Source organism: Morone saxatilis, unplaced genomic scaffold (genome assembly GCF_004916995.1).
Source record: "Morone saxatilis isolate NCDOM2014 unplaced genomic scaffold, NCSU_SB_2.0 Contig24, whole genome shotgun sequence".
NCBI lineage: Eukaryota > Metazoa > Chordata > Actinopteri > Moronidae > Morone > Morone saxatilis.
Genome location: NW_023339807.1, coordinates 21,771,172 through 21,779,300, shown reverse-complemented (window position 1 = coordinate 21,779,300; position 8,129 = coordinate 21,771,172). Strand labels below are relative to the sequence as shown.

Here is an 8,129-nt window from a genome sequence, read left to right as displayed (position 1 = left end):
ATGGTCACATCATAACATCATTCAGACTGGATGAAAACAAAATAAACTCTTTTCTTTGTGTCTTTGTTAGTCCTTCCACTGTTCCAACAATCTCCACCTCTGGTTTGGTCCCAATAAATCTTTAATTCATTGAGTTAGACCTGAAAAGAAACTGCTGTCGCTCTCTTCAGCAGTTGCACACAGAAGGACTTGCATGCACACACTCCCGCCTGTATAAACAACGAACATAGAGGTTCAGAGAACAACACACACAGAGGGAGAGTGACGTTTCTTAACTATAGCAAATTGTTATTTGTTGCTATATTAATGTTCAAAATGTCATAACCTTTAAACCCATTAAGCTCTTTAACACTTTTTCTGTTTACCTTTCGTTTTAAGGAGTCATGTCTGTGCTCAATATGAGCTGCCAACTCTGCAATCTGGTCAAACGAACACAGAGAGCATCCTGGCATCTGCTCATACTGCAGTATTTGACAGCAGGTTGAGAATCTGCCAGATTTGATTTACTTTGAAGTTTACTGGCTACTTCTCTCAACCAGTGGTGTAACATGAACCTGCCTGACGTGGATCTCAATGACTTACAATTATTATCCATAGATTTTCATTTAAAAAAACATTTTTAAAACTATTTATGGTTGCCATTTTCAGCAATAACCATTCAGTGTTTACATTCATTAATTACCTCACTGTTTAGTAGATTTTATTGTTATTTGGGTAGTTTGCCTTACTGATTAGGTTTAAATCACCTACTCACTCACGAGGGATTCACAGGAAACAATGCATGCATGAGTTTAAATTTAACTTTTTGTAAATCTGTAATTTACCAAATGCTCTCCTACAGCTGTATGAGAGGTGTGTTTGCTAATGCAAACAGAACATCTGTCTTTAAATCTGTCTTTTAACAATATTCACATGTTCATATTGAAAGAGTTATTGGTCTATGTAACTGTTCCTGTTGCCCATACTGGTCACAAAGTAATCAGTTTCAATTTAAGTGAGTCCCTGTTCTGTTTCTTAATGCACTCAGGTTCAGCTGAAGCTAATATGAAGCTTCAGCAATCTGAATTAGACAAATCAGATGGCTATCTTCCAAAATTACAGTCTTTCAGAGTCAAGTGACCTCTTTGTGGTTCTCTAGTCTGTGTCCCCTTGCTAAGATGCATTTGAGGGGACAGCAAGAGGGAATTAGGTACTAAGACTTTGGAAGATTCCTTCTTGATTTGGCTAATTCAGACAGCTGAAGGCTCATGTTAGCTTGTAGTCTGAACTGGACATCATTGAAATTGAAGAGATCTCTTTGCTGCTTAGGAACAACAGTTAAATCCACCAACAGCATTTTATGCCTTTATTATATAGCAAGATACACTGATCAGCCATAACATTATGACCATCAGGTTGCCCAGGTGATGGCTGATCGGTCTATAGGATAATGGTTCGATCACATGTAATGCTGTTTTTTCAACCACACTTGCGGCTAGCAAAAGAATCAAGCAGGACTCAACTGTGTTAGATTATAACTTTAACATTTTTTAATTAAAATATAATAACTTTCAGTATATGAGTGATACTTTCCTCTAGATGCTTGCAACACCTACCTTTATAATTACTATAATAATGACTGGTTAGGACCCAACAGTGCTGTACATTGTAGCTGAGGAAGGAAGTCCTTCCACACCAGACCTCTATAACAGAGGATGATCGACAGTCCTTAAATAGATGTGAAAATCAGAGAGAGAAGAAAGACTGCCATAAAAAACAATCAGGATAAAGACTCCATCGAGATCCAACAGAGAGTGTGATTTCTATGCATTGGTGTGTGTGTGTGTGTGTGTGTGTGTGGTGTGTGTGTGTGTGTGTGTGTGTGAGTGAGATGAAAGCGGGCTGTTATGTGATCAGCAACAGACTGTAACCACTTTGTTTGACATCTTTACTCTGCAGGCTTTCCCTTGCATCTCCACTGGAATCTACGGTCAGTGTCTGTTTTTGATGTTGTTGTTCCCTCCTGCAAACCCACGAACTAATTGCATGATTTTTTTCCATCTTGCTGTGTGGCTGTGTGTAGTGTGTGTGTGTGTTATAATTGTAATAGTTTTATTTCAAGGTTTTATGGGCTTCTTAGGGCTTTATATGAAAAACTGGTGAGTGAGAGAGAACAACATTCCATGTCCATACAACAACAGCAACAGTGTCTGTGTGCCTGTGTTTATACTCTGAGCACACTGGCTGCATTTTCAATCACATGCTTGTTTCCAGTATCAGTCTTTCTGTTTAACCAGAGTGCTGAGCCACCCGGGTGCCACTTGTCACATTATCTCCTGCAGCCCAGAGGTGGTTCTCAGATTAAGGCCTTGGATTAAGACCAGCAGATTAAGATAGATTAGGCTGGAGATTGAGTTAGATTGACTGTAATCCCCCTTCACACTGGCAGGAGAGAGAGTTAAGGATAGTGCTTAAACACTCCGCGGGGTGGGTTTGGGTGTGAGGGCTGGTTGTCGACACTTCTCCCCTGTTGCTAGATAGAGGAAAAGGCCAAAGCTGTGATTGACTCGTTGTGTTAACCGTGTCTTCCTCTGCGTCGGGCCTGTTTTTGAGTAAAGCTACAAACTACCTCAGAGCTTGTTGTCGAGCGCTGAAAACCAAATACATTTAGATTCAGTTGAGCAACCGAAGGAGGACTTCAAGGTAGTGCGCAGGTGTTTTCAATCAACCTGGCTGATTAAACCTGGTTACAGTTTAGTGGGAAGACCAATGCTGGGAATTACATAAGGTCACTTCACTCAATGTACTAATAAAGATAGTAAATATGTTTTGCAGGTAATTGCTGCCTTGATTATGTTCAGTAGGAACATTTCATTTCTCTGGGAAGTGTTGTGTGCTTGTTGTAGCAAATGATCAGAATGGATGCTGTGCAGGGCTTTAAAGTTTATTCATTTGAAATATGCTTATTCATGATGAAAACAACTACTTGACTAACATTAGTTATGGAAATGTCTGTTATTTATATCACGCAGTAAATGTACATTACATCCCTCGTAGTGTGAATGCTGCATGTGTGTATCTTTTGTCTTGATGCTGAAACATTGTTCAGTGATAATTTGCACTCTCATGTATTCCCCCTACGTTTACATTATGAGCCCTCTCTCCTGATGTATGGAATAATTACTGCATAATCACACTCCATGTGTTTGTTTGGCCAGATGATGATTTTTACTGCCTTTGTGTTGCGTTTGCAGCAGTGGGGATAATTTTCCTGCATTGAAAGGTCTCTGACCGCTGAATGAATATAGAAGAAGCACAGTAGTTTTTCTCCATCTGTCTCCTCGTAACCAACAAGTGTGCTGTGCCTGCATCTCGCCGGAATAGGCGAGTCGGGAATGAGAGGAAGTGAGAAAACACAAAACATGGAGTGTTAGAATAGTGGAGAGAAGAACACATACCTGTCGTGGAGAAAACAAAAAAACAGAGCAGACAGCGACCTAATGCAAACACACAGATGTGTCACTGCACCTGTTCTTGTAAATTGTGTGGTTATTTTTGCTTTTTTGTGTGTGATGGTACAGGATATCCACCTGAGCAGGCTGTGCACGAGGCGTTAGCAACTGTGAGGGAGTATCTGGATGAACATCATGACAAGGTGTGTATGTTTGTGTGTTTGTGTGTGTGATTGGCAATTTTTCCCTACCATTTCCTCTAGGTATTATTCCTTTCACAGCTGTTGTTTTTGTTTTCTGGTGGGAGCGGGGAGAAGGGTGTATTGAGAAAACACATACATGCACATTGTGACACGCACGCACGCACACACACTCACACACACACGCACACACTGTGACACATAAACACACACACACAAACATACATTTAAAACACACACGCCCAAGCTCTGGCTCTCATGCTCATGGCCAAGTCTGCGTTTTAATTGGCTCCTTGCGGGACTAAACCTGACTAACACAAACACACACACACACACACGCACACACACACTTTCTCTCCGGAGAAACAGCAAGCGGAGAAAAGACAAAATGATGGAATAGATGACTGGAGGGGAGGGAGGGAGGGAGGGAGAGAGAGAAGGGGGTGATGGGGAACAAAAAGGAAACTTTCCAATCACTCGTTGCATGCTCTAAACTCTCCTCCTGTCTTCGTTCTTTACTTTCCAGGTCTCCACCTACTCCTTTTTTCAATCTTTCTTTCCCTCTCTAACCGCTGTGCTGTATCACCTCCCAGAGAGGGTGTTGACGATGTTATTGTTAGCGCTCAAGTCTCCAGAGTCTCTGTGGCAATACCAGCCGACAGATGCCGTCAGCCGCTCGAGTTCAACAAACGAACATTACATGTCTCACCATAGAGGACAACAGTCAACAAGACTTAAATGGCTGAAAATAAGACCAGAAAGCCAAAGCAACAAGGCACTAATTTACATCCTGCCCAGAAATGGTTCCACTGTGTGTTTTTTAATAGGGGGAAATGTTTTATTGTGAACAAATGAGAAGGAGTTTATTTGCATACATATAAAGTAGGAATGTGCACCGGAGGAAACTGGGTTTATTCTTTAATTGAACAGCCTCCATTTTAAATTTTTTACAGTGCGTTTTGTTGGGCTTGCTCTGGCTTGGAGTGCAGTAATGTAATGTAGAAAATGAAATTGAAAATTATAGACACAGTAACAAATGGACTCAAGAAACTGGGCAATGTGCCAACACTCTGCATCAAGTGTAATAATAAAAACATGAATCATTTATTCGTAAAACACAGAAAGAAAGCAATACCCAAGGCATTTTCATAGTTTTACAAATTACATTCAGAGTCGACCAGAAAGTTTAAACAAAACTGTAGTTACAGTAGGACATTTGAGAAAATGATCTACTCCACAAGGGCCATTTACTAGCTGTTCTGGGGCTTTCGATCTTCTGTTTCTCCAATTGTCATGGAATTCAGTCCATCCCCCTTAGTTACCGTTGCTATGCCTGTTAAGCACATAGACAACCGAAGTGAAACCAGGAGGTAAGAAAACCTCATTCAAAAATCACACTGACATTTGTAGCAACACCAATAACTAAAAATAAAGCTTTGGACAGTTCCTCTCTCAACAGTGTGGCGTGTGACTCGATTCATATGTCTACGGAATGGAAATCTAATATGTTTTATAGGTTTTATTAACAGTCTTAAACAAACACTGTTTCCCAGGAGCCCTAGACATAAGTATGATAAAGAAAACTGTAAGATCAAACTGTTTCATTCTAACATAACCCAGTTTGACTGCTTAGCTTACATTTTTATGATCATCTTTTTAGATATAGCCATTTTCATTGAATGTATAAAATTCTCTAACTCGAACTAACTCTGGCTTTTTAAGTAGGCTACTGCTGAATTTCTAAGGTAATTACTGTGTCCCCAAAAGCTCTCAGTTCCAGCTTATGTTATGTAGCGGATCACACAGTCATAAACACACAATCCAAGGTTATATTTAATAAATTCACTGCTACAGATGTCGCACTAGAGCACCAGCAGCTTAGACCAAAACAATGGGAACTACCACCGACCAGACTCCATTAATAAAACCATTAATTTTACCCAACACACTTCAAATTGGACAGATGCAAAATAAAACTCAACAAAACTGTTTTGTAAGTCCACTATTCCAACAGTCACCAAAAATGAATCCTAATTCACTGAATTAGATGAGAAAATAGGCTGACGTTTAATGATTGTTTATTCTTCGGGACAAATGCGCCTGTCAAAGTATGTCTACTAAAAGTGCCTTCTCTGCAGCTGACAGGCTCAGATTGTTTGTATGTCTGACAACATCATGGAAAGGATCCTACAGAGATAGACATTTGTTTCACCAGAAACAGCCGTAATATCGCTATCACTCGCCACCAGACTACATCATTACATCATAACTTCATTCAAAGTGGACACAAAATAAAACTCAGTAATACGGTCTTTGTTATGCAAACAGCAGTCGCTCAGCTCAGGTGGATACGGAGGGACTCACATGCACTAAAATGCTCACCGTTCAGATCGGATTTGTAAACAAAGCACAGAGAGGCTGCGACAGCAACACAGGCAAAGGGGATGTGATGTCATTCTCTTCTCAGGACACGATTACTCCACTATATAATTTACATAGAAAACAGTTGTTTGCTGCTATATTAATGTTTTAAATCTCATATCTTTAACATTCAAGGCTAAAAAAGACACCAAATTTTGTAAGCTAACCTATGATTAGACAATCGCTGTTCGAGGGAGGAGTTTAGCAAACAGTCAACTGTAAATGTTTGAACATTGAACATAACCTTTCAACTTCAGTGGCCAGCAGAGATGAGGCAAGATAACTTTCTGTCTGCATTCATTTGCTGTAGTTTCTTTGATATACAGCCTCTATGTTGTTGGATAGTGACACTTTTTCTTTAATAGGAACATTTGACATGAAACAGTGGCTGAGGTTGTTCACATCCAGGCATCAGTCTGTATCGTACACATTGGTTTGCACATTTTAAAATTCAACTAATATAAGACATATTATATACGACAAGAGTTACATTTTAATATACATGAAACCACAATAAACAAAAGTTTGTGCAGCAGAGACAGGAAGCTGAGAGCTTACACAAAGACCTCTCTTTAAAGCTCATATTCAGACTTGATGTACAGAGTCACATTTCCTATATTCCTCAGTATGGACACACTATAAAAACCTTAAAGTTGAAGGACAGGACTTCATTATTTCATTTCAGACCGAGTGTGCTTGAGTACAGGGCCAACGCGAGTCACTGTTGCAATACTTACAGACAACAATGTACAAGAACATACAGGGAAATTAACTCTGAAAATGAATTGAATTTATTTTCATTTATCAAATGCAAAATGAAAAATAGTAAAAATGTACAGTATCAAATGTACACTAATTATTGAAGGAAGGTTAGGCAAGTTTAAATTGGGATGTGTATAAAGTCCATTAGTACTGGTGTATTCTCCACAACAGGTCAGTGAGCTGAAATCCGTACAGGAAAAATAAACTTTACTGCAGACAGATTTTCTGTTTTTTAGAAGGGAATATTTCCAGGCTCTGTGTTTTCCTTACAGACAGGCAGTTCTGAGAGAGCCCATTACGTTCACTTGATGTTATTGTTAGCTTTGGAATCTCCAGGGTCCCTGTTGCAATAGTATCAAAATGAGCTCCCCACTGTTTTCTGGAGGCCATTTTGCATCTCTCCTCGCAAACATTTTACTTTAATTTGAATGAGTGAGGTTACAAAATGGCGCAAGTGGAGGCAACTCAGTGTGGAGGTTAGAGATTTTGAACCCTAGCCCAGGGGATGTAGTTACTTACCGCACATTTCCATATCTTCCCTTTTTGCCTCCATTTAAATCCGGGCAAGTGATGGTAATTGTGCAACAAGCAGGGACTGGAAAACACAGGCTGCGGGCTAGCAGGCAGCTGAAATGTCTCTGTTTGAAAGCAAAGAGACTTAAACTCCCACACCAGACACAAAGTGATAGAAACAGCCTGGCTATGAATTGCACTGCCTTGCCCCAAAACGGAAAGATCAAAACCTTTGTAGAGACATTAGGTTGGTAATAATGTTTGTCAGAGTCTGAGAAATAAGAGCACACAGTGGAGCTTCTATTCCTGGAAGCATCTTTAGCTACAGTAACTTTAATCACCAGGCTACATATAGTGCTGTGTACTGTACTATACTGTAGGTCCAGCTTTACAGAATATAATGTGGATATTATAGACTGCCGAGCCAGAATCTAAAGAACACAAGAGCACAGGGCATAAAGATTGTTTATGGTTGTGAAATAGCTGCACTCACTCGGCCAGTGTCTTAATATTATTTGAAATCTATTATGTTTAAGGCTTTATGTGCTCTGTATGTGTGTGAGTGTAGTGGTGAGTCTGGATGGAGTTGACTCGTGTTTCTCACACAGTAATGAGAGAAACTGAGGGCCTGGTGTCAAACACACACACACTCAATATAACACTCAGGGGCATGCACAAAAACAGACAAAGTTACTTTTCTCTTCATAGAAACAAACACATACAATAGCAGTACATATAGACCCACACAGGACCTTCTCTTCTCTCTAACCTCTTCCTTTCTCTTTCTCTTTCTCACACACAC

At 39.9% G+C, this 8,129-nt stretch overlaps 1 long non-coding RNA gene across 1 annotated transcript in view; it reads left to right on the top strand.

The window, feature by feature from the left end:
• LOC118335766 overlaps positions 1–8,129 on the top strand; it is a 15,504-nt gene that overhangs the window by 938 nt on the left and 6,437 nt on the right. The window contains exons 2-3 of the long non-coding RNA XR_004797075.1: positions 1,939–1,969; positions 3,561–3,634. This is a non-coding gene — a long non-coding RNA (uncharacterized LOC118335766). The remainder of the gene's footprint in view (positions 1–1,938; positions 1,970–3,560; positions 3,635–8,129) is intronic.